General features: G+C 45.0%; 1 protein-coding gene across 1 annotated transcript in view; it reads left to right on the forward strand.

The window, feature by feature from the left end:
* Positions 1 to 1457: 1457 nt before the first annotated feature.
* The window catches only part of LOC121443390 (aminopeptidase O-like), a 254765-nt gene continuing 234945 nt past the window's right edge, over positions 1458 to 21277 (forward strand). Inside the window, exon 1 of the mRNA XM_041645146.1 lies at positions 1458 to 1520. The gene's annotated coding sequence lies outside the window, so the exon portion shown is untranslated. The remainder of the gene's footprint in view (positions 1521 to 21277) is intronic.

Consider the following 21277-nt stretch of genomic DNA (forward strand, 5'->3'; position numbering starts at 1 on the left):
AGATTGGTAGGATCTTGCACCATGGGCCAGTGTTTTGGCAGGCAAAATGAACTAAAGCTGGGTAGGGACGGAGAGCCCCTTACCCTTACAGCTTCTTCCACACGCTTCCTCCCTTAGAATTAGAAACCTGGTGAAGACTTGGGAGTAGTAGCATAAGAAGACCCAAGAGGGAACAAGTTAAGAAATGGGAAAGATGGAGAAGGTTCAAGACATACTGAGTGGAGAAAGCCAGAGAAATGAGAAAACCCAAATTCTAGGTTTGGGTAATCAAATAACCAGAAAGTCTGCTTATCTGAAAATTTATCAGTCCCTTTTAATAGCTTTATTTTTTTAAATCCAAGATGCTTATCTAATTCCTCCCCATATGCCACACCAAGTTCCAAATTATCACTGACTTATATCTATTTTCCTCAAACCCTTCTTTCTGGGTCCTTCATTTCCAGCACACACTCAGCAGCCTGGTCCTGTCGCTCACTCTTCAGGTGACAGAACCCATGCTTCTTACAAGGGCCCAGAAGGCCCTGCAGGATCAGTCCCTCAAGCCTTGATGGTCTCCCCTTGTGTTCTTCCCCAACCTACTTCCTCAAGGGTATCACAGGCGCCTGTGCCAGGTGCTTTGGATCCTTCTGCTGCTTTTCTCTCAGGTCTTTAAAAGTTTCCTCTCCCCAGTTAAATGAGTCTTTTCAGAGAATAATGGGCTATATTAACGTGGCTCTGACTGCTTTCCGTTTCTTGGAGTCTTACTGCCATAGGTTTGCCTATAAGAGCACACTGAGTGAGCTGATGGCCTGCAACAGTCCTCAGCGGTTAAGAGCACTGGTTGCTGTTGCACAGGACCTGGCTTGGTGTATAGCAACCACGTGGTAGCTCACAACTGTCTGGCACTCCAGTTCCAGGGGGATTTGACACCCTTATCTCGGCCTCACAGAAGCATACATACATGTATCTGACTCACTTTCTCAACCAAAGATAATCTCCACATGGGCAGGCACAACAGATCCACCTCTGTAGTTGCGAACACAGTGTCTGCCTGGCATATAGTGCGACCTTATTTAAGACCTGCCTGGCGCTCAATTGGACTAAATTTGAGACATTGTGGTGGGATGAATATGTAAACCGCAATCACAGGCAGCAGAAGCGTGGACTAAAGAATAAAGTGCGCTCCTTTACCCACAGCACTCAGGAGGCAGAGGCAAGCGGATATCTGAGTTGGAGGCCAGCCTGGTCTACCTAGTGAGCTCCAAGTCACCCAGAGCTACATAGAGAGACCCTGTCTCAGAAGCAGAAAGTATACAAGTGCAGTTCAGTGAGGCGTGCGTGCTTTCACCAATCACAAACCCTGGGGACCGAGGCTGCGCGCGGCGTTCTGCGCCTGCGCAGTCGTCGACCGAGGGGCCGGCCCTCAGGAAGGACCGTGGCCGCCCGGGGCGCGCGTTGATGACGCCATCGGTGTTTGCCCGGTAGCCCGTAGTAACCTGGAGTCTGCGGAAGTGCCGCTGCAGCGCCGGCGGCTGAGACAGGTAACCCGCGGCTCGGCTGTCAGTCAGCTGCTCCGGGCCACGCGGACCCCTGGGGTGAGCAGGGGTGAACCCTGAGATTACTCCGTTCGGGCGCCCGTGGGACGAGCCCGTGGGATGCTGTCTGTCACGTAGACTATAGCCGCGTCCGTAGCGCTCCGCGCTTTCAAGCACTGGTGACAGTTGATTGCAAAGGTGGCGCTCAGGGCGGACGGTAACCACACTGGCCAGCGGTGCTTAGGGCTGTTTCCAAGGGTGACAGCCGGGTTCTTGTTTACGCTGAATTTAGTTCTGACCCCTCGTGCTTTTGTTTTATTTCCACGTGCAATGAGTGCATTTATTTCTGGAGCGTATGCAGTGCTTCGTGTTATTCTGCCAGTGCTTCAGTAGTTGGTAAAGATTAGGTTGTCCAGTATGGGGGGGCTACAAAGTGGAATGTTATTTACTGTTAACCGTCTTTTAGCAGGAACTATGCCCAGCACTTGACATTACATTGTCTCCTTAGTTCATGCATAGTGTCGTGAGTTATGAATTATTATGTTTTGCTTTACAGAGAAAATAGCTGAAGCTTAGTTCCATGAAATTGACTGGGTGAAAATTACCAGTAACTAAAAGCAAAGTTAATATTTAAATTCAAGGTTATAGTATGACTTCAAAGCCTATATTCATCTATCCATCCTATATTCATCTATCCATCCATCCATCCTTCCTTTCTTCCTTCCTTCATTCCTCCTTCATTTCCTTTTTTTCTTTCTTGCTTGCTTGCTTTCTTTCTTTCCTTCCTTCCTTTCTATTTTTATGTTTGTTTGTTTTTAAATAGCCACCATTAGTGGTCAAATACCAGGCTTTTTTTTTTTTTACAGTAGTCATATGTGATCCCATGAGTTTGCTCACTCATCTTCCATGCGTGTGTGAGAGAGAGTAGGGGTGTGTGTGTAAGGACGAGATGATAACCTCAACTGTGGTTTTTTAGATGCTGATCACCATTGTTTTTTTTGTGGTGTGGGGGGGGGCAGGTTTTCTCACTTTGCCATGTAGATTAGGCTTTCCAGCACCCCCAGGATGTGCCTGTTCTCACCTCCTCAGCACTGGAGTTGCAGTCCTGTGTGCAACTTTTTTACTCGGGTTCTGGGGATTAAATTTGGGTCATTGTGCTTGCACAGCAGGTGGGTTTCCTACTGAGCGGCCGCTCCAGGCTGTTTGAGTATTTATAGATATGTTGTAAATTTTCATATTCTTAGAGTTAAAACATCCAGAAAACATGTCTCTCTCTCTCTCACACACACACACACACACACACATACACACACCATCTATCTCTGAGGATTACATAAATGGCAAATGATGTTTCTTTATGTTATATTCAGAGCTCCAAGAGATGTGTACATTTTTTGTAATGAAAATGTTGGTAAATAATTTAATTTAAAGGCATTAAGTGGTTGTCTTGCCTTCTTTCTTCATTGTGCAGTCAGAAACATCATTTGTTCTGTGTTGAAATGTGGCAATTCCTTCAGGGCCTCTGCTGTGTCTGACTCTCCGGTTGCTTGCATTTGCATTTGCTGAGCGTTCTGTGGCTCATTGTCCACTGTCACCATTGGACAGTAAGGTGCAGTGAACAAACTGTAAGTGGTGGAAGCTGACATCTAGATTTTTACACCCTGGCTCTATTGCTTAGTAGGCAACTCGGGGAGCCCAGGCAAGGTCCCCAACCTCTCTACACCCCAGACTCCTCACTTGTCAGATGGGGCAATAGAGTTACTTAGAGGGGTGCCAGTTTGGCTGCAAGGAGCAGCCATGTGCTTACTGATGTTGTAAGGATAGGCAGGAGCAAGGATGGCCCTGACTTTCTATCTTTGAAAATGACACTAGTTCCTTGTAAATTGTTGTTCCTGGATTAATATTTAATCTGTGTGTGATTGTTACCAGATAACTGGTTGCCTGCTATTGTAGATGTCTTGTTAAATTTCCCTTCATTGTGTCTTTATTGTACAATAAAAATTTAGCTTGAGATTTGAAACATTTCACTTTTGAAAAGTTTATTTATTGCAGTCATGTATTTCTCTCTGGGTGTGCATGTGTGTGCTGCTGCATGTGTCATCATCCGAGGACAACTTGTGGGGATCACTTGTCTCCTTCCGCCATGTGGGTTCAAAGGATTGAGTTCAGATCACAGATTGGGGGCTCGCCCCTTTACCCGATGAGTTATATTGTACTTTTGTGTGTCACAGTAACGGACTTTGCATTTCTGCATTGACTTTTGAGGTTACTTCAGGGTTGTTTGGTAAACGGAAACCCTGCAGAAGTCCATGAATGTACCCATTACGGGCATGTAAGGATTAAGTTTGCCTTCAAAACTGCTGTTACATCCCCATGTTCACATAGTCCTTCAGAGTATTTCTTTTTCTCCTTTAAAGGGACTAAAAATTGCTTTAACACAGAAAATAAAGCCAGATGTGGTGACAAACACTTGTCACCTGCTAGTGTGAATTGCTAGTTTGAAGTTGCTTTGGGGTACATGGCAAGATTCTGTTTAAAATAAAAATAACATAATTCCATTGGGGAATATTATTTTAAGCTGTGTTGCTTTTATTTATGTTGCATTTGTTTAACTATGTGAAGCTGTGGTTCTTTGCCTGTCTAAAACACCTGATGGTTTAATAAAGAGCTGAATAGCCAATAACAAGGCAGGAGCAAGGATAGGCGGTCAGAGAGAATAAATAGGAGAAATCTGGGGAGAAAAGAGCAAGACAACAAGAGGAGTACATGAGGGGCCAGCCACGGAGAAAGAAGAACTAGAGAAGAATAAAATCCCTGAGGCAAAAGGTAGTCACAAGAATTTAAATTAAGAAAAGCTGACTAGATACAAGCCAAGCTAAGGCTGGGCATTTATAATTAAGAATAAGCTCCGTGTGTGATTTATCTGGGAGTGGGGTGGTGGGCCCCCTAAAGAGTAAAGAGTTAAACATCCCACAACATAATCTCACTTCTGAAAATTTTAAGCTGTGCCCCCGGCCCCCATCTGTTGGGCGTTTTAGACCATGGCCAGCTACAAGCTGATGTTTATTCCTACTGTGCCCTACTTAGAAGCTTGAGAATGAGTTAAGACCCGCTCTCATGATACAGCTTTCTTTGAAGATGTATTCTGTGGGTTTTGAAAAGGTTATTTTTTATTTTGTGTATGTTCCTAGATGATACACAGGACAAAAAATACCATTTTATGCAGCGCACAACGCCTGTCTGCGCTCTATGCGCTACCATACAGTTCCTGAGCTTCAGGCAAGGGGCTGGAGGTTGAAACATGCAAAGACAGGGACACGGACCTCTAGGTCACTGGTAAGAAGTCCCCTATTCAATAGCACCACGGAGGCGTATAAACCCAACAGTCGGGTGGGCCAACAGGTGAAAACCTTATCCTCTGATCCTCAAGGCAAGGCAACACGTGCTTGTGAAGCAGAACTGGTAAACAACTTTGACCCAGCTTTCAGTAACTCAAATCAGAAGGAAAGTAAAGGTCACTATCAGGGAAGAGCAGCTGGAGGCCAGGACTCCAAATGGTCCCAACAATTTTAAGTTCTTTAAGTGCACAGTTGGGTGGTATCAAGTATATTCACAAAGCTGTGTGGTCACTGAAATGCATTTCCAGAACTTTTCATTATCACCTCCCAAAGAAATGCTGCACCCATTAAATAACTGCTTCCCATCTCCCTCACCCCGGACTGCGGATGTCCTCTGATCCTGCTCCACTGTGTTTGCCAGCTCCAGAGATCTCGTATTGATGGAATCCTGCCATATCTGCCCACTCGTGACTGGGAGAGTTCACTCAGAGTGTTCCCAGAACTTATTCATGCTGTACCATATGTCAGAGCCACATCCCCTTTTGGGGTGCATTGAATCTTGCATGAACTCAGTCCTGGTGATGGGTTGTGAGCCTGCAGATAGTGTGGCTGGAGATGTCAGCTGCAGTGTTGTTTTGTGCTGTGAACACAGTACCTGGTGGGCATTGTTAAGCTGGAGTCGGAGCAGACTGTAGTGTGACATGGAGCCTAAAAATAGTAAAGGAAATAGGATGGCGATATAGGTTATACAGCATTCACAGTACCACACATGGCCTAGGCATTTTGCCCATAAAGTGAGAATTTGTTTCAGTTCCTGTTATATGTGTGAAGAAGAAGCTGTAGCATAGGCAAACTGGATGGATTGTTGGAGTTACAAAGTTGTTTGGATGGTGATGTTGGGATCTGAACTTGGGCTCTCTGGCTATGAAGCTCATTTATCCCTAGGCTTGGTCAGTACTAACTTTGTAGTGAACTTGTCTAACAGTTTGCTGTGCTCCTTGCCCACCTTTTCCTTTTCACTATCTTAAAACTGGACACAACTGGGCTCACTGGGCAGTGAAAGAAGAAACCAGAGTCTGGTTTGCATGGAGCAGTCACATCCACAGGGAATTGAGACCACATCTCCATAACTGAGTTCTTGGTTCTTTTAGAGCCTTGTCTTTGAACACTGTATAGTTCCCACACTCAGGGCCCTGTGGCAGGGAACTTTTTGTCCTTAGCCTCAGTGACTGTCCGAATGGATTCTGACACACTCATTTCACTGCTAATAGTCTGTGATGCTTGCTTCCTGGAGAAGTTGTTGTGAAGTAGCATTTCTGTATTTTCAGTTCCATTGTAATGTCTCCTGACTTTTCGTTTCCTTACACTTTGTTTGACATTTGCAATTGAAGGTCTAATTTTGGAAAGCAATGAGAATCAAGATGTACTTGCTCTGTTTTGGCATAGAAGGCAAATCCGCCAGTGCTTCTTGTTACCAATAATATCAGGCATATGTCACGGTATATTGTACATTTGGAGGTCTGAGCTGTCTATTATGTCTAGTAGGTAGAGATTCTATTATCCTTTGTTGAACATTTGAGAATGCTCAGTCTTCTGTCTATATTTATAGATTTAGAAGGATCCATTCTGCAAAAAAAATGAATTCCAGCATGCTGTGTTCAGGTGAGCCATCCTTGCTTATAAGAGGAGCCTCCAAGTCTTTTACGCATATATATTCAGTTATCATTTTTTTCTGTAGCGATATATGACCTATATTAAAATTGCAGAGAGAATGATCAGTATGACAGTTCTCAGAGACACTTGGATTGATGTGTCAGGGTTTTGACCTTGGTCCTGGGTGTGAGTGAAGAATCTGGGTAGATTCAGTGAATAAGGTTTGAAGCCAGAGCTATAGGACACAGAGGACATTGTTCATCTAAGAAGTGGGAGAAGGAAAGGCCAGAAGTACAAAGATAGAGGAGAGAGTGTAATCCCAGATCCTAAAAGAGAAGAGACCCTGCGGGCGTGCATGGGGGGGGGGGGGGCGTCCGTGTATTCTGCCAAATTAAAGACTGAGTGGACCTACTGAATTTGCCTTCACTGTGGAACTTGGGTAGTCTAGCAAGATGGGAGCAGAGCCTAGTGCGCAGAAGGGGGTTGGGGAGAAAGAATAGGCAGAATGGTATGGGATAGAGAGTGCTTTGTTCATCTGGGGGGTTTGGAGCAATCTCTTCTCAGATAAAAAAGGATGGGAAAGAGGAAGAGTTGAGGTGGAGAATTCAGAGGGCTCTATGATTGATAAATCAAGGACCCAGAGGGGCAAACAGGCCATGGCTGCGTCCTTAGAAGGGAAAGGTGGGAAGAGATGATACTGAGTCCCTGTGGGGTTCACAGGTCTGCTCAGTGAGAGCTTTTGTCTGGTGGATAAAAGACCCTGGGTTAACATTCCAGGGAGGGGAGGGAGGGGGAGAGAGAACGTGCAAAAGCTCACGTCTTATTACAGCGAAAGATTTTAAGTGAAGTGAGTGAGTTTTAATACAGTGTTCATGTCATGAAGTTTAGAATAATGGCTAGTGAGAAAGGCCAGGAACTTCAGGGGCAATTAGGGAGATCTCTCTTCTCATACTGGAACTTGTGAATATGTGGAGCCCATCACTCATGTGATTGTGTTGCTTATTTAGTTTTATTATTCTTTGTATGCTCAGTTGAGATGTAGAAGTCGAGTGACTCCATTGAGGATGAGGGCTTGTAGAACAGTTGATCAGAAGAATGAAAGAGCAGGAAAATTGAGGCTAAATTATCATGTGAGTGACCAAAGAAATAGGTAAATGGGGTCTGGCGAAATGGGTCAGAGGGAAACCAGGACCCACATGGTGGACAGACAGAACCGGCTCCCAAGTGCTGTCTTCTGGCCTCCACAGGGGTGCCATGTGAATAATTCAATGCTAAAGAAAAGAAACAAGGCCATGACCTGCACTCTTTCCAGAGCATCATGGAATCTCAGCACTAAGAATGTTTATCTCTGACTCTGGGTCACACTGTTCCTTGCATTTTCGGGTGCTGCTCTCTGGGTGTCAGGAGCAGCCCACCTGATTACCACCGATGTCCCTGTATATGGCCAAGTGTTAAAGGAGTGTCCTCCAGCCCCATGAGTTCAGCTGTTTCCATTTGCAGAGGTCATCACAGCTGAGCCTACTGACTTTGGACGTTACTTTGTAGAAAAGGGGCCGGGGAGGGTCATGGAACCCTTATCTGAGCATCTAGCCATTCCTCTGTACCAAGTGATTGCAATTCTGCCCCAATTGCCCGAGGCCTTGGGGATTGGCTATGGGATATAGACTAGGGGAGGAGCTCCATCTGAGCAGCCACAGCGGCAGCGACCACGCTGGGTACAGACCTTCCAGTTACCCTTCCACTGGGATTGCCCATGCTCGGCCCTGTAACTCCTCAACCATTGCTCTGTAAGTAACCCCGATACACACACTGGTTCCCAGAGTGAATTTTGATGAAATTGTACCTCGGTTTTTTGTTGGAACCTTGTGGGGCGGGGGGTATTGTTTAAGTCTTCTCCAAGGAAATAATTTAAGCAACACTAAATATCTTCTGAAAGACTAAGTCACCCCCAGTTAGAAGCCATTGCCTTAGGGACAGAGAGTAAATGGATTGGACAAAGTATGACATCTGAGAGACGGGTGTGTCTGTGTGATAGTAGACATGTTGGTGGGGAAGAAGATTGGGAGATCCTGATCTGCAGGCTGCGGGAAGATTTCACAGCTCAGCTGTTCATGTCACTGTGCTAGGCATGGCCTGTTGGTCCATATATTATAAATGGATTAGTGTCAACAGTCATTATACATTCCCTTGGGAGAAAAGAACAGTCAGAGCCTGGTTCAGTTCCCAGCGCCCACCTGGTGCCTCACAGCCCTCTGTAACTCCAGTTGCCGGGGAACTGAAGGCTCTTGTGACCTCTTTATGTGTGTGGTACAGAGACATACATGCAGACAAAATGCCCAGGCACAATGTTTTTTAATTAGTGTCCCGTAGCTCTTACATAGATATTTAAACTATAGTAAGCATATTTCTATTGTTAGAGGTGTTTTGTTTTGGAATATTATTTAACTAGGCAAAGGTGTGTTACATTTGTTTATGCTGCATTTGTTTAACGATGTAAGGATGTGTGTTTAATTATAAAAAGATGTTGCATTTGTTTCACCTTCCCTGCCTAAGGCACTGATTGGTCTAATAAAAAGATGAATGGCCAATAGCTAGGCAGGAAAAAGATAGGCAGGGCTGGCAGGGAGAGAGAATAAATAAAAGGAGGAATCTAGGCTTAAGAGAAATGAGAAAAGAGAATGAGCAGAAAGAGGGGGTTACGGCCAGGTCGAGAAGCCAGGCAGCCGCCAGCCAGACACGAGAAACGTGAAAGTAAGATATACAGAAGGAAGGAAAAGTAAAAAGCTTTGAGGCAAGAGGCAGATAAAGGGAAACAGGTTAATTTAAAAGAGCTAGGCAGGAAGGAGCCTACGCTAGCCTCAGCATTCGTAACTAGTAAGAAGCCCCTGTGTCATGATTGGAAGCTGGTTGGTGGCCCAGAAGAAAAAAACCTGGTAGGGTGTTTTTAAGGGACTGGGATATAGTTCAAGGGTGGAATGCTTGCACGGCATGTTCAGTACACAAAAAGTGCTGACCTGATACTCACATCTTGGTGAGATGACTGGAAAACCCCTTCTAAGAACAGGGCACCCAGCTGGTGTGGGCATTCTGGATCTACCTCTGTGAGAAGCTGTGACATGGTGTGTGTTTATCCCCACACAAGCTGGAGTATAAATACTGAGGTCTGACCGCTTCTGTTGTTTTGAGGGAATTTTGAGTCTACCCTTGACCTAGCCTTGCCCCAAGTTCATCTGTGCCCAGGTGACCTGGTTACCTGATGAAAAAATCTCTCGTGGAGGGAACCCATCTTCTTAGTGACTGAGGAAGTCTGCATCCAAGGACAGGAATGGGGACCTCTTGCCCTTCCTGTTTGGCTTCCTACAAAGAAAACAAAGAGACTGTTAGTGTAAGGCAGGAAGTTGGGGCTGTGGGGTCAGACAGGAGCCAGGATTGGGGGAGGTGTGGCCAAGAAAGGATGTGTTTATCATCCATCCTGCAAATGTTGAATGGCCCGAATTCCTCAGTATACTAAGCAGCATCCTGCCTGAGATCTTGCAAGTGGCTGGAATCTTTTGCCAGATGCAATTTGTTTTAAAGCGTCATTGAAATTGAACTCCTAATCACAGTGGTTGGGAATAGATTAGCCTTGGAGTAGGAATATTGCATCTCGTGGGATCTGTTAGGCATACAGATCCTTAAGGTCCAGTCGTTTGTTTTAACAAGAACTTCAGGCAGGTCTTGGAACAGGTCCACATTAGCAGCCCACGTAGGTCAACTTAATGGCTGAGACAAGAGAAACGTGGTGATGAAAGGGGGGCATTAAAGTTTCTTTACATTCACACTGTCCATGGCTGCAGTTCACTCTGGAACCCAAACAGTGTCAAATACGGTGGGAAAGAGCAGAGCCTTTCACTGTGCTTCCTGTTTCATCTGAAATATTCACTCTTGGACTTGTGTGTATGTTGACAGTGCAAATGTGCAGTCATGCATGTGGAGGTCAGAGGTCACCCTTGGATGCTCTGCACTGACCGCCTTGGTGTCTCTCTGGCCTGGATTTGACCAACTGGGTGTGCTGAATTTCTAGGGAGCCCAGGGATCTACTTGGATCTACCTTCCCAGTGCTGGGATTAGAGATGTGCACCTTCAAGCCAGCCTTTCAACTTGGGCTCAAGTCCTCAATGCTCGCCTGACAAGTACGTTACACCGAGCCATTACCTCTGCCTGTCATCCTTGATTTTCATAAACTTTATGTGTGCAGTGGCTTGAGAAAATCCTGATCCCATGGTTGTGAGGGCAAGGGTGGTTCAGGTAGCTCAGAAACTGTTAAGTCCGTGAGAATTTTCTGAGCATCCTGCTCCCGTGTGGATGGTTGGCTGCTCTCCTGGAGGCTGTCCTTCAGTAGCCCGGGCATCATTATCGTTTGTCTCCGTGTCTGCATTTCCAGCAGTCCCTGTCTCCCCATATTATATGTAGTGCATGGAGTCCACACAGCAGCTTGGAGAAACACTGTGATCCACTTCCAAGGTTGGAGGTGATTTAATTACAGTTTTACCCTGGGGAATTCCAAGATATAAATGTTTTCATGAGTTGCTGAGATTATTCACAAATATGAACCTTAATTACTAGTACTGAAGTACCAGCTGTTTGCTATTCTCTGGGAAATCATGCAGAGATGCTAGGAATAAAAATATCTGGGACATCATGAACACTCTTCCTAGGATAAAAATGTCCCAGAAGATTGCTTGAGTACAATTATGTGACACAAAACTGACGCCACTGGGTGAAATTCTCAATTTTATTTGCACACTGTATATTTTGATCATATTTGCCGCCACTTCTCCCAGTGACTCCTCCCATACCTGCCTCTCTACCCCTTCTCAACTTCATGTCCTCTTTTTAAAATAACCCGCTGAGTCTGGTCGGTGTTGTTCATAAACTCATGGGTATAGGGCCATTTACTGGAGTGAGGTTGGCCTTCTAGAGGGCCACACTTAGAGAAGGCTGACTCTCCCTTCCACCAGAAGCCATCAAGTATCAGTGGCTTCTGGGGGAAGAGAGTGCTAGGGGCCGCTTATGAGTCTGTCCCAGCTCCAAGCTGGAATGTTACTCCTGGCTTGATCTCGTGCAAGCAACCATGGCTGCTTTAAGTTCATGAGCATAGCTGTCCTGCCAATCTAGAAGACACCTGTTTAGACCTGGGCCTCCCTGACCTCTGACTTTCGGGATCTTCCTGCCTCTTTGGGCTGTGGTCCCAAGGCTTAAGGATTTCACAGTTCTGGAGTGTTTTCTGATCAGTTTTTAGAAAGCCTACTTTTGTAGTTTCAGGGTTGTAAGGCAAAGCTTCCCATTAGAAAAAGGCAAGCTGAAAAATGCTCCAGGAGTGTGGCTTCGTATGCAGGCTCGAAGCCACATGCCAGCAGGAACATGAGACAGGAACTCTGAAGCCATACACGGTCAGGGCAGAAATGGGTTTAAGGACTTGGACTCTTTTTCCTATGAAGAATTGTCGGAATAAATTATTGTACCTAGCTCCTGGAAACAGTAAGGAACAAGAAGGGCCAGGAGTCATTTTCCCCTTTTCTCAGTTCTTGGAGCAGTTTCTGCCTTCCTCTGTGCCAGGGTTTAGTCACAGCTTCTTCCAGTGGGACTGAGTACAGACCCTGCATGTCCTGTGTCACTGCTGGGTGGGTGACCTCCCTGAGGTCAGCTGGAGCATCCATGTCCCCCCAAGGTCAGATGGAGCATATGTGTCCCCCCAGGTCAGCTGGAGCATCCATGTCCCCCCCCCGGTCAGCTGGAGCATATGTGTCCCCCCCGGGTCAGCTGGAGCATCCATGTCCCCCCCAGGTCAGCTGGAGCATATGTGTCCCCCCCCAGGTCAGCTGGAGCATATGTGTCCTCCCTAGGTCAGCTGGAGCATATGTGTCCCTCCCAGGTCAGCTGGAGCATATGTGTCCCTCCCAGGTCAGCTGGAGCATCCATGTCCCCCACCCCAGGTCAGCTGGAGCATCCATGTCCTCCCTGAGGTCAGCTGGCACATGCAGTCAGTTGTGCCATGCTTCTGTTTCCTTCAGAAGAGGAAAAGCCCTGTGGAGGGTCATGCTTGTCAACTTCAAGCCAGGCCTTGAATTTCACTGGCAGATCCCTCTTCTCCAAATCAGTACCTGGAAAGATTATAGGAGTCCCTGGAAGCAGGCCTCCGTGGGGAGGAAGAACTGGTAGTGGTGGTCTTGGCTTAGTATGAGCATCGTTGTGTTCAGTGTCAATGAGCTGCATAGGAAAAGCCAAAGGTGTAGAATTTAAAAGTTGATAGTTGATTAGGTTGCCTTGCATAGAAGGGGAGGGGATGTGATAAGACAAGTGTGTTTTACTAGTGGAAGAAGCTGCTTCCAGAACAGAAATCTGGCTAACAGGCTATTCCTGGGGCACCCCTGGTGCAGCCTCTGGGGCTGTAGCCCCTTGAGTGCTGGGATTGTGGGTCTGTGCTGCTGTGCCTGGCTCCTAAGTGTTAAAGTGGGATGAGAGTTAGTGGAGGGGCTGTGCCCATCTCCTTCTCAGGACTCAGCTTCCTTCCAACTTTGTGGTCCTGAGAGCAGCCCTTGGTTCCCTTTGCTTCTACTACAACTAGTCATGAGCTGCTGTTTGGTTTCCATGTGACTTTCATACAGACGGGCACATCCTGGCTCCCTTAAGGATGCCATCAGTGGAAGATGTGGGTACAGTGGGTGAGAAAGAACTTTCTGGAGTCTGGTGCTTGACTCAGATTCTCATGATCCTGGGCCTGTGTATCTAAGCACCCACCTTTCCCTTGCCTATGTATTGGGACTAGGAAAAATATCAGGGACTTCAGAAGGTAGGGAATGTGTTGGATGCACCCTAAGTACTCTGTAAATATTAATTTTCTTTTTTTTCTTTATTATGTATACAATATTCTGTCTTTGTGTATGCCTGCAGGCCAGAAGAGGGCACCAGACCCCATTACAGATGGCTGCGAGCCACCATGTGGTTGCTGGGAATTGAACTCAGGACCTTTGGAAGAACAGGCAATGCTCTTAACCTCTGAGCCATCTCTCCAGCTCCTTAATTATTTTTCTTATAAGGAGATTATCTCTAATGTGTGGTTTCGGTGCTCTTTGCTTGGTTTGGTCTTTTTCTTTTTCCATAGGTTCACTTTGTGTCTTCACTGACAAGTCAAAATGTCTGTGTCTGGATAAGGGAGAGTTGGCTGCAAATGATGTGCTTTTGACAAGGTGACAAAGGCTTGGGGAGGAAAAGGCAAACTTGCTGCAAGAGGTGTGTCATAGTCTGTGGACAGGTCTTTAGCAAGTTAAACACCAAAAGATTATTTTCTAATTTTAAAATATATTTCATATGAAGAAATAGAAACCATGGTGGTTTGAAAGAAAATGGCCCCCAAAAGGAGTAACATTATCAGAAGGTGTGGCCTTGTTGGAGGAAGTGTGTCCCTGTGGGGTGGGTTTTGAGGTCTCTTGTTCAAGCTTCCCTCAGTGTGACTGACAGTTGACTTCCTGTTGCCTGCAAGATGTAGCACTCTCAGCTCCAGCACCAAGTCTACCTGCAAGTCTTCAATCTGCCTGTTCTGATGATAATGGACTAAACCTCTGAAACTATAAGCCAGCCACCTCAACTAAGTATTTCCTTTATAAGAGCTGCTGTGGTCATGGTGTCTCCTCACAACAATAAACACCAAAACTAAGACAGAAACCTAGTATGTCACCCACTCTGACAGAGCCAGGATCACATGAAGTTTCTAACAGCTGATAGTGCCAGGAAATAAATATAACAATGTTTGTCACAGCACATCTAAGATGTCAGAGACTGAAACCCAGTGGTGGTGGTGGTGCACACCTTTAATCCCAGAACTCAGTTAGGCAGAGGCAGGCAGAGCTCTGTGAGTTTGAGGCCAACCTGGTCTACAGAGCAGGTTCTAGAACAGCAAAGCTACACAGAGAAACCCTGTCTGGAAAACAGAGGCAGCCGCTGAGTGACTAACTGATCAGCCTCTGTCCCAAGTGCAGGTCTTGACGACCAGAGTGAAGTCTCCTATCATCTTTAGCTGCAGGGAACCCTCAGAGGAGTCTTTCTGATCAGCCCACTGTAATCCAGTTTAAGTAACACACTCCAGAATTGAAATGGGCTCTGTTTCACATGCATGTTGTCAATCAAGGGATTGAAAATTGATGGCCATAACTTACATCCTGATCTCTGCAACCCAGTACTGCTGACACCATGGGCACAAACAAACCAGGCAAAGAGGCATGGCTGCCTTGGGAATAAATGTGATCAGGGTAGCCAGGGAAAACACTGATATCAGATAGTCCGAGTTCAGCAGAATTTAGGGTCAGCTTTTGCTGGTGGGAGTCAAACACTATTGGATTTGGTGTTCACATCCCAGACCTCTCCTCTACCCTTGGCTAATTGTCACGCCGAGGTCCAGCTACTTGAGGGTGATCTGCTTTCCCTATCTTGGCAGTCATGGTTCCTGCTTCATCCTCATGTGCATTTTCTAATATTCCAAGGACAGTCTAAGCTTTGCACACATCACACACAGTAGGGTCTTCCCAGGATGGTCTGAGCTCTGCACACATCACAGTAGGGTCTTCCCAGGACGGTCTGAGCTCTGCACACATCACAGTAGGGTCTTCCCAGGACGGTCTGAGCTCTGCACAGATCACAGTAGGGTCTTCCCAGGATGATCTGAGCTCTGCACACATCACAGTAGGGTCTTCCCAGGATGGTCTGAGCTCTGCACACATCACAGTAGGGTCTTCCCAGGATGATCTGAGCTCTGCACACATCACAGTAGGGTCTTCCCAGGATGGTCTGAGCTCTGCACACGTCACACACAGTAGGGTCTTCCCAGGATGATCTGAGCTCTGCACAGATCACAGTAGGGTCTTCCCAGGATGGTCTGAGCTCTGCACACATCACAGTAGGGTCTTCCCAGGATGATCTGTTCTCTGCACACATCACAGTAGGGTCTTCCCAGGATGGTCTGAGCTCTGCACACATCACACACAGTAGGGTCTCCCCAGATGGTCTGAGCTCTGCACACATCACAGTAGGGTCTTTCCAGGATGGTCTAAGCTCTGCACAGATCACAGTAGGGTCTTCCCAGGATGGTCTAAGCTCTGCACACATCACAGTAGGGTCTCCCCAGGATGGTCTGAGCTCTGCACACATCACACACAGTAGGGTCTTCCCAGGATGATCTGAGCTCTGCACACATCACAGTAGGGTCTTTCACACATGGTTGCTGACTGCAGGCGGTTATTCCTGTGCTTAGGTGGGTTTAGAGATTGCTTGAGGAGCTGACATGCTACCACATGTGGTAATCCTACAAAGCGCTACATATTTTTATTTATAGTTAAGGGAATAAAGTCAAATCCCTGTTTGACTACATTTCCTGCAGTATTTACTCAGTGATGGATGAAATTGCCTCATGGGTCTGAGTTCTGCAATGAAAGACCCTATTGTAGTTTATACATACATGGGGGTGTGGTTAGAGTTACAGCTCCAGGGGGAATTTAAATTCTGAATATCCTGGTACTTTGGACACACAGTTTTCTGTTGTTCAACATTGTATTTTATTTAAAGTGAAAAAAAAAGAGCAAAGGGGAAAAGCTTAGGGTTGTAGTGCTGGAACCCAATAAATCAAGTTAAAGCAACCAGAGTGCAAAGGTCAAAACTGTCTGGGAGTTGACGGTGGTTCTTGTGTCAAACCGATTCTGCTATTTCTAACAACTTCAGCTTTAAACTGTACTAACTCTTTAAGGATGCCAACGAACAGCATCCTCACGCTGGGGAGACAGGAAAGTGTGCCGCACAGGTCCAAGGGCTGGAAAGCTGGGAGCCACCTGTCTTTAAGAGATGGTTCTTCACAGGGCCACCTCATCTTAGCCAGTGTTTATGAGACTTCTTGGAGGAAGAGGAAAGTAAATATTTTGGAGGGAGCATTAGTCTTATATTGTATTTGTTTTAAATTAATAAGGTATTTCTGTTTTGAATAAAGTAAAAATTAATTCCGACTCCACTTATTGTCAGTCTTAATGATTACCAGGAATGGGCTGCCATCTCGACAAGTACAGTTGGCAGTAGAAAATCTAAAGCATATACTTGAGGAAAGCTTGCCCCTCTATTTAGCACTTAAAAGCTAGACTAGCCTCCTATTTTCTGAGGCCGCCTTGTGTGTGAGAAGTCAGTCTTGAATGTATCAATGCATCAGGCTCCCTGTGAGGTCTGTATCATTTATTCTGGCTACTTTTAAGATTTTCTTTTTTATTCTCTCTTCCTTTTTTCATTTTTTTTTTTGAAGTTTGATAGTGATATAGTTTGGTTGGCATTTTTTAGATTTATAATGCTCTCACTTATCAGATTCTTTGAACTTTAAGTTTATGTTTCACCTAATTTGGAATATTTCAGTCTTTTTGAGACAAGGGCTCCATGCTCTGGAAGGCTGGTCCTGAGCTGCTTTCTATCTTACCCTCTTCAGTGCCCTGATTGGCGACATATACCACCACAATGGCCACAATTTTAAAGATTAATGGTTACGTCTGAAATATGTGTAGGTTTATCAAAAAGTTACAAAGATAGTGAGGGTATTGCCACGTAGTCATCACCAGCTTCCCTAAGCTTTCTTGTGTAATATATATTTATTAAATTTAAAAGGTTGTCTTTGTATAAACTTTTACCTATAGTATTTTCATATCCCCTTTTTTTTCCTGTCTTAGCACATTTTCCATCAGACTGGAACTGTGTCTCCCACACGTGCTGTTCAGGGGCCTCACGCTGTTGTTCAGTACTGGCCTAGTGTTTTTAGGACGTCTGTCAATGTGAACATGTACGGTATTTTCTCACGCCCAGAGAGGTGTGGTTTTGGGTGTGATAACAAGAATTCAGGTCAGATTCAGCAGGTCTGAGAAAGGAGCTAACAGAGTTACCCTTCAGAAAGAGCTGCTTTAGGTAGGGGAGACTGCAGCAAGGCCCATGGATTGAGACTTGAAGTAGGAGAGCAGTTGGGAGGACGCTAACGCAGCAGACAGCGGAGTGCAGCCTGAAACGGAGAGAGAAACCTTTCCTCAAAACTTAGGAGCCTCATCACATGACAGATCCTGAAGGGAGAGACACGCCCTCTGCTTTTCCCTCAGAAAAACACAGAGATCAAAGGGAATTTCTGACTTTTGTGTCTAGGTGTGGCAGGAAGTTTCACACCACATAACTTAGTCTGGTTTAGCCCACATGCTCAGGGATCAAATACTAGGTAGGAGTATAAACTTACCTGCAATAGCAAGTGGTGGTGGTGGTGGGGTTAACTAGCCTTGTTCACAGCTGAATGTCAGAGAGAGAGAGAGAGAGAGAGAGAGAGAGAGAGAGAGAGGGAGAGAGAGAGAGAAAACTGCGGAAGACTGGAGAGAGGCTTCAGTGGATGCTACCTGGTCTCTGAGAGGGAGAAAGGTAGCCGGAGGGTCTACCATCCAGTACAAAGTGCCCTTCTCACTGCATGCTACCAGGATGTGAAGTGGGGACTGGCACCTTAGTGATGCTGAAGCTGAACTGTGTGGAGATTTCTGGGTTTCTCTGCTGAGAATGGTGTTTCCCCTTTCCTGTTCCCTGTCATTTGCTAAGTCTACTGTAAGAGGGCATATTCATCCATGTGGTCAGCCTTATGTTTATATGAGAATAGACTCATAGGTGGCATTGTCGTTCTTTGGGTTCTAACCCAATATCACCACTGCTTGCTTTATGCTCCCTGGTCCAGCCTTTAGGAACTCTTCAGGTTGGTTCCTGTCTCTTCGAGACTCTCCTTCCTTTGTCCCCCTGGAAGAATCTGTGGTGGCTAGTCTTGGTTGTCACTTGACTTTATCTAGAATCAGCTGCCACCCTCTAGGCTCATCTTGGGTTTTCCCACCCTGTCCTATAAACATCTGTTTGTCTGAGGAGCCTGGTCCCTTTCACTGGAAAGTAGTGTTTGAATCTGGATCTAGGAACTGGTTGTACTGTGTGTGTCATGGCCTCTTACAGTGTTTGAATCCGGATCTAAGAACTGGTTGTACTGTGCTTGTCATGAACTCTTACAGTGTTTGAATCCGGATCTAGGAACTGGTTGTACTGTGTGTGTCATGGCCTCTTACAGTGTTTGAATCCGGATCTAGGAACTGGTTGTACTGTGTGTGTCATGGCCTCTTACAGTGTTTGAATCCGGATCTAGGAACTGGTTGTACTGTGTGTGTCATGGCCTCTTACAGTGTTTTGCACTCTCATTTGTCTTACTAGATCTTTTTAGATTCAAATTCTGTTGATATTTAACCTTTGGTTTTTAATCCCAAAGATACCTGGGATACTGTGTTCATTTCTTTCAACATTTTTTCTGGTTTACAGATTGAATTAAACCTGTATGACTATTTGCCCCTCCTTACTCTTTACTATGCATCTCTAAGCTATTAAAAACAATCTAGTAAATTTCCATATGTGTTATTCTTCAGTTCTAAAATTTCCTTTTGTAGGTAGCAGTATAAGTACTGATTGGATGTATATTGTTGACATGGGTACAGCCATGGGAAATGGGTCTTTCTCCATATGCATGGGTCAGGTTTGAAGTTAGCACATAGCCTTTTTCCTCTGGCCCAAGTCTGGTTCTTTACAGACTGTTGACCAGCGTGTGTAAATCTAGGTTGATGACTGCAGAGACTTCCTGCCAGACTAACCCCTCCCACTGTGCTGACTGAGCTATTTGTCCTGGAGGCCATTCTTGGATTCTTTAGTCAGTAAAGGTTGCAACTTTAATTCAAGTTTTAGCTGCTCAGCTCAGGACCAGTTAGGTAAAACCTGATCTTGGAAGAAGAAATAGGATGATGAAGCCCGTGTCATTCTCTTGGGTGAGTGTCAGTGTCTTGTAGTAATAGGAGCGGCAGGGCTGCGTCCCCAGCACCCCGGCCGCCTGGCTAGCTTATGCCCGAAATAACAACACACAAACTGTATTCATTTAAACACTGCTTGGCCCATTTCTGTCTAGCCTCTTCTAGGCTAATTCTCACATATTAATTTAGCCCATTTGTAATCATCTGTGTAGCACCGGTCTTACAGGGAAGATTCTAGCCTACGTCCATCCTGGGTCGGAGCTTCATCACATGCATCTTTCCGGGAGCGGGGAGCATGGCGTCTTTGAGCTCACTTCCTCTTCCTCCCAGCATTCTCTTCTGTTTAGTCCTCCCACCTATGTTTTAACCTATCAGGGCCAAGCAATTTCTTTATTGCTTAACCAATGAAATCAACAGTTTGATATATGACACTCCCACATCACTTCCCCTTTTTCTGTTTAAACAAAAAAAGGGAAGGCTTTAACTTTAACATAGCAAAATTACATATAACAAAACAGTTATCAAGTAAAAGTTATAATATTTACATCTATTTTATCTTTTTTCATATCTAAGGAAAACTATAACTATCTATATATTCTTTAACTCCATCAAAGACTCCAGATGGATATAATATTACCTAAGCAAACAAGAAATAAGCAACTTTCAAACTCTAGAAATGACAGACATTTTGTTGCCTGGACAGTCACCCAAAGTTCCTCTGTACCGTTGGGGCATCCATCTTTGGCCTACAGGCCCATGGTATCCAGAGACATTTCCATTAAGCAGGACATTTCAAAGTCAGTTCAGTCACTATCTGTTGTGTCCTGCAGAATGTCTCGCAGACTCTTTCATGAATCAGGAACCCCGAAAGATCATCTCACCTTTATGCAAGTTCAGTAGTCCTCTCTCTGTGGGTTCTCTGTGTCCAGTTTATGCAATAGACCAGGCAAGAGCAGTTTCTTGCCCAAATGGCTATCAAACTCCATAAGGATCCTCTTCGATGCCCATCTTCCTCTTGAAGTAGATTGGTGCTTCCAGGAGCAGCGTGTCTCATTGTCATGAAAAACCCTAAATTATTAAAACATTTAAAATGCCATATTCTATAATCTTTGAAAGATATGAAGAATGCCTATCTAAAATATATCTATGTACATCTAGAAAATCTTAACATGACTACAAGCTTGACTATTATCGATGATTATCCATTAACAACCTATATACATTACATTTTTAAGTGAACTACATAATCACAATACCATAATCAAGATCAGAAATACATATACATATAACAAAATTGACCTTAAATCTCTATCAATAAAGCAAAATATATACTAATGCAAATTATTCATATCTATATCATATCCCCCCTTTAAATGTAAAAGAACATTTATAAACAATATTTGGGAACATGGGTGCAGTTTTTTCTCTCCAAACTGCTTCCTGCTGAATGAGGGCGTCATTAGTTAGGTCTTTCATGGTATAACCTGTGTGCTAGTTTCATCTCAGTTGGCAGTTGAGCGAAGCAATTTTCTGAAGATGTTCACAGCAACCCTTCAGGAGGGCATGGTCCATCATACCATATTGGAATAGAAGAAATGAACAGGGTCTCATCCTCTGTGAAAACAAAATAAGAAACTCCTTTCCAAAGCATCATGTCCTTAGATCCAAATTTCAAAGTCAAGGCATTTTCAAAATATCTATGTTGGATTAGTTCAGCAGCATTTATAAACAAATATCTTTTAGCAGCTGTTGCTTCTTCCTCAGCATTCAAACAATTCAAACAGAGCATAATAGCAACAGTATCAAAATTCTCTGTGTATTTTCCATATTTGTACGGCTTTATTTTAACTCTATTTTGTTTACTTTTACTTTTATTTTTTGCTTTCTGAGACAGGTTCTCTGTATCTTTGACCCG

Source organism: Microtus oregoni, unplaced genomic scaffold (genome assembly GCF_018167655.1).
Source record: "Microtus oregoni isolate MIOR12 unplaced genomic scaffold, Mior012 000105F_ref0000443, whole genome shotgun sequence".
Taxonomy (NCBI): domain Eukaryota; kingdom Metazoa; phylum Chordata; class Mammalia; order Rodentia; family Cricetidae; genus Microtus; species Microtus oregoni.